This window comes from Podarcis melisellensis (assembly GCF_964234715.1).
Source record: "Podarcis melisellensis genome assembly, chromosome: 16".
In the NCBI taxonomy this organism is placed as follows: Eukaryota; Metazoa; Chordata; class Lepidosauria; order Squamata; family Lacertidae; genus Podarcis; species Podarcis melisellensis.
This window is the reverse complement of record NC_138533.1, coordinates 25,757,999-25,763,998: the sequence shown is the minus strand read 5'-3', so window position 1 is coordinate 25,763,998 and position 6,000 is coordinate 25,757,999.

Here is a 6,000-nt window from a genome sequence, read left to right as displayed (position 1 = left end):
TATCATTCCAGTGTGATGATCTCCCATGCAACCTCCATTGAAACGAACGGCATCTGTGCAAGAGTTCCATAGTTTGTGACATCACAGGCACTAGCCTCTGCGTTCTGTCTGCTAACTGAAGGGCTCTTTCGCAGCTCCTGTTCCTTTCAGGGAGGCTTGTGGCAGGGACCTTCCTTCTGGATCGATTGCATGTAGGGAATGGTGTGGATGGGTGTTGTGTCATCTACATTTTGCAGGGACGGAAATGCTGTGGGCCCACCCTTCAAAGAATTGCCACTTTGGCAAGGAAGGAAGCTGCTGAGCCTCTTTGAGGTGGCAAGAGGAAATCTATCTATATATTTTTGGGGGTGTGTGTGTGCAAAATCCCACCTGTCTCAGGTTCCTCTGTTCTGACCCCTTTCTCCCACACAGCCAACCAGGAGAGGGTCTCTCTGCCCATTGCATTATTTAGGCAACGTTAAAAGACGCCTCCACATCGTGCAGGTGTGACAAATGTGCAGTTTGGGTAAGGGCCATGGTAGAGAGCATCTGCTTTGTGTGCAGGCGGTCTCGGGTCCAATCCGCCCCCCCATTGCCAAGTAGAACTAAGGCTCCTGTCCCAAACCATTGAGAGCCTCTGCCAGTCAGTGCAGACAATACTGAGCTACATGGACTAAGGGTCTGACTCTGTTTCAAGGAGCATTCCATCCATCCCTTGCTTGCAGCTTCCTCTTGGTGTGTGCATACTTAGTTGCAGGCTCCATTTCCTCCTTACATGTGTAATGCAATACTTCATGGGTGAGAATTTTCAGTTGCAATAAATCAATACCCTTTTGTTGCGGAGCGGGGGAGCTTAAATTTTCCTCTTCCGGGGCTGGGTCTGAAATCTGTTTAAACTTGAACCAAAGACCTTGTCTGAGCCTTTTCTTAAGATGCAGTCTGACACTTTTGCCCAGGGAAAATAAAACACAGCTTCATCTTAAGTCAAATAATAATAATAATAATAATTTTTTTAGCGCCTTTCCTCAAACTTAGCCCCTATGAGCAAGAGACAAATCCAGCCTTCCCCAACCTGGTGCCCTCCAGATGTTTTGGGCTGCATCAAGCCTCAGCCAATACAACCACGGCATCTACTCGTGCACGTCCATGCTGGCTGGAGGCTGATGGCAAATTTCGTCCAAAAGAAATGCAGAGAGCACCGGGGTGTGGAAGTCTGGACACACAACAACACCCAAAAACAGGATCTTTGCTTCCTCAAGACTGGTGACTAGTGACCATTTTTCAAACAGCGTTGAAAGTAGCAGAAAAGTCGGTCTCATTTCCTGGGGGGCGGGTTCCTTTGTCCTGCTATAACAACTTCGGTCGAGCAGGTTTTTGAAATGATCAGAAGCCTGCAGAATCCGTTTGACCAGGATCAGTTTAAACTTCATGCAGCCTGCAGGGGCTGTTCAGAGTTGGAGTCCAGCAACATCTGGAGGGAAACAGATGTCCCTTATCCCTGCACTCACTTCAGAGTGCATGTTTTAATACTGCTTTATCCGGGGGGGGGGAGACTCCATGGAGGATACAGCTGTCAATGACTATTAGCTGCTGTGTTTTACCTCCACTGTTGGAAGCAGTGAATGCAGGTGAGCAGATATATTCTTGCGCTCAGGTTCTGCCAGTTTGCTTCCCCAAAGAGGCACCTGGATGGCCACTGTGAGGGCAGGAGGCTGGACCAGATGGGCCCCCTTTGGCGTGATCCAGCAGGGCTCTTCTTGTGTTCTTATGGAGCCTCCAGGTCCAGAGGCACTCTATCTAAATCCCTAGGTTCTTTGGGGCATTTGGCTCTACTGTGAGAACAAAGAGGCCAGACTAGATGAGCCTTTGGGCCTGATCCATCTGCAGGGCTCTTCATACATTCTTATGCATATAGAAAACCAATGCGTTGTGCTTTGTAATGTACCCCAGCCCTCCTTCACCTGCTGGTTTCATGTCACTAGGGGAGATTTCCTTAACTGGAACCTCCAAACCCAAGCGGCAGAAGCATCCACTTTGCATCCTTGGCATGTAATCCTGCGGGGCGGGGCTAGGAGGGACTCCGCTGCCAGTGTGGACAGCACTGAGCTAGACGAGCCAATGGCCTGACTTGGTATAAGGCAGCTTCCTATGCTGCTATTTAACTCGGAACCATGAGGACTAGCACCTTGTCAAAAGAAGGGCCCTAGGTCACTGGCAGAGCACTTTGCATGTAGAAGGTCCCAGGTTCTGTCCCCAGTGGCATCTCCGGGCAAGACTGGGAGAGACCCCTGCCTCAAACACCGGAGAGCCACTGCCAGTCAGTGTAGGCAATACTGAGGAGATGATTCTGTATAAGGCAGTCCCCCTGCATCCTGAAGAGGGACAGTCCAGGTGTGAAGCCTTTTGACTGCTCATCAGCTTCAGCCACCCCTTTCTGTTCTCTCTCTCTCTTTCTCTCTGCCTCATGCCCCCCTCCCTCTCTTTGGGGTGATGTCCTTGCTGCCTTGTCCTCAAACCCCAAATCCCCACCTGAAGCAGGTCATAAATATTGGGAGAGTTCTCTTTTTTATTCTTTTTCTTCTTTTTTTGCGGGGTGGGGGGAGGGTGGAGAGGGAAGGAGCGGGGTGGGGTGGGATAACTTAGCGAATTAGTACTGGAAACACAAAGCAATAATTTTTGTTACTGAGACGAGTCTGTATGTCCTTTTTTTAAAAAAAGAAGAAGCGAAAGTGCAGCCGCGATTTATTGGGTTTATTTTTATTCTCGAGTCTTCAGCCTTGGGGGGCTGCAGAGGGGGTGGGGGGGACACACACAGCCGTGCCTCCCCCCTCGGTACACGCGCTGAGCTGCTTCTCCGACCGCGTCCCTTACCTGCGGCGCCACCAAGATCCGGAGTTTGCATTGCGACTCTCTTGGCAACAGCCCAGGTGTCAGGGGGGGTGGGAGGGCCTGTGATTTTGGGGGGGAGCTGCTGCTGCTGTGTCTGTTCTTTTTTTTTTTTTTTTAAGAGAAAAAAAAATAAAGCTGTGGTTTTTATTAAGCCAGTTTTATTATACGTCAATGTTCTCTCTCCATACCTGTAACCCCTTTTTCCAGATTTTCAGTTTTAAATTCCTAATAAATTATTTGAAAACGGCTGTTGGCTTTGTTGGTGTGGTTTGGAAGTGGGCGAACGCTGCCATGGATGTGTGCGGAGTTTGCACCTAGAAATCTCCCTGCAGGGAGAACGGGCTGCTGGGGTGTGGCTCAGTGGCAAAACATCTCCTCTGCATACAGAAAGTTCCCAGTTTGATCCCCAACATCTCCAGGTAAACTCCTGCTTGAAATTCCGGAGAGCTGCTGCCAGTCAGTGTAAGATCAATAGGCCAGTGGCCTACCTCAGCATAGGGCAGCTTCCTGTGTTCTTGTTTGGAAAGGGCCATCGTTCAGTGGCGGAGTGCCTGCAGAAGGTCCCTGCTCCAATCTGACACCTCCAGGGAACGAATCTGAAACCTGGGAAAGCTGCTGCCAGCCAGTGTTGACATCACTGAACTAGACGAACCAACGATCTAATTCAGTGTAAAGCATGTTCCACTTTGTTCCTGAGCTTCTAGAAACCTATAAAGGATGAGGGGAAGGGCTGTGACTCGGACGCAGAGCACCTGCCTTGCATGCAAAAGGCCCCAAGTTAAGTCCCCAGCAGCACCTTCAATGTCCCCTGTCTGAAGCCCTGGAGACCCACTGCCAGCCAGTGTAGACAGCACTAAGCTAGATGGATCAGTGATCTGACAGGTAACAGGCAGCCTCGTTAAGTTCCTGTGTTACGGTGTGGTGGCAATGGTCCAATGACATTTGATATTTTCTACCTGAGACTCCAAAATCTGAAGAAAGCCAAGAAGCAGAAGAATCAGTCACAAAGTGGGAACTTGTGGATCTCAGTTATCCCTGACCACTGGCCATGCTGGCTGGAGCTGATGGAAGTTGGAGGGCTGCGGTTTCCCAACTCCTGGCGCAGATCAAGGCCTCCATCTTTGATGACCAGCATATTTCAAAACAGAAACACTGTATTAAAAGGCAAAACCCCACTTATCCTCACAACAACCCTGTGGAGATGAGAGTGACTGGCTCCCAAGTTCACCCAGTGATTTTGTAGGGTGGGGGGGCGGTTATTGGTTGCATTTTGTTTTGTTACACATTTTCTGTCCTCATTTTGTATTTTTATGTCATGAACTGCCCTGTGATCTTCGGTTGGAGGGTGGTGCATCAATTTAATACAGTGGTACCTCGGGTTACATACGCTTCAGGTTACATACGCTTCAGGTTACAGACTCTGCTAACCCAGAAATAGTACCTCGGGTTAAGAACTTTGCTTCAGGAGGAGAACAGAAATTGTGCTCCAGCGGCGCGTTAGTAGCTGGAGGCCCCATTCGCTAAAGTGGTGCTTCAGGTTAAGAACAGTTTCAGGTTAAGAATGGACCTCAGGAACAAATTAAGTACGTAACCCAAGGTACCACTGTAAATAAAAATATTCCGCCTGCACAAGCCCCATTGAAATCAATAGGCGTGCATTTCAGCCTCCTCACAACAAAGCCTTGAGCTAGCCTGCTCCTTCGCAAGTGCTGCTCTCCCAGGGCTTGGGGTCTGTAGATGGACTGGAACTGGATTGCCGCCAGTGTCCTGTTACGTCTTGGAAATCTGGACAGCTGCCAATGTCCTGAGAGCAGGCCCTCCTGGCCACTCGAGCTGATGTGCTGTTTAGTACTGGGAAACGAGGACATTCTTGGAACTGAGGAATAGCCACGTGGTGGGTCTGCTGTTGACCCTAAGCTGGAGTGAGTTGCCCAATCGGAGGCGTTTTTAAAACAGCCGTTTCTCCTTCCCTAGCCTGGCACAGCAGTAATGGCGGGGGGGGGGGGCACCTGTTGATTTTCGCACAATCAATTTATGAATGATTTCCATTTGCACAGGTGTCATTAGCCAGCAGAATGCAGCTTAAGTGCTGCAGTGTGTGTGTGTGTGTGTGTGTGTGTGTGTGTGTGTGTGTGTGTGTGTGTGTGTGGAGTCATCTTGAGTTTGCTTTTGTCACAGCCAAGGCCAACAAGACAGCGTGGAATAGTGGTTAGAGTGCTGATCTAGGCCCTGGGAGAGACCAGGGCTCGGATCCTGACTTGGTCATGAATCTCACTGGGTGACCTTGCGTCAGGCAGTCACAAACTCAAAAACCCACCCTACCTCACAGGGTTGTTTTGAGAATATCATTTCTTAAGTGGCATGAATGGAAAAGTTCAAGAGGCTCCAAAGGTTTGTGGTAGAGTACATTTCTATCCATTCATTCATTCTGAAGGAGTCCAGCGTGGCAAACACAGCCAAAGTAAAACATTAAAAAAATAAATAGAGCATTCTTAAAACATTCTAAAAACCAGTTTAAAACACCTCATTCCATGATCTCAAGAGTTTCCAGAAACAGTGCATATCAGCCATCAAATGCCTGGGCAAAAAAATGTGTTCATATCCTTCCTGAATGTCAGTAATGAGACAGGCATGCAGACCTCACCAAAGAGAGCATTCCAGAACCGGGGAACCACCACCGAGAAGGCCCCGTCACAGGTCAGTGCCAACTGGGCAGCCCCTGGTGGCATCAAGGCCTTGCTTTTTGATTGTAGGTTCCAAGACGGTGGTTAATGGTTGAACATGTGTACCCACTTTGTAATGAGGCCTTGGAGAGACTGAACAGACCATCCTTCTCTAGCCACCCAGAGTGGTTAGGGCAACCCAGTCAGATGGGCAGGGTACAAATAATAAAATGATGATGATGATGATTGCCTGACACCATCAGTGCCTTCCATCAGTTGGGAGGGCTCTCTTGTTCAATCCTGGTGCCTTCACTTAGGTTAGGAAACATCCTTCGATCACTCGGTGCTGACAGAATTAGCTAGCCTTTCTCCAGCCTGGTGCCTTCTACAGGTTTCGCACTATTAACTCCCAGCAGCCCCAGCAGGATTTGACTCTCCTGGCCTGGGTCTGATGGGAGTTGTAGTCCAA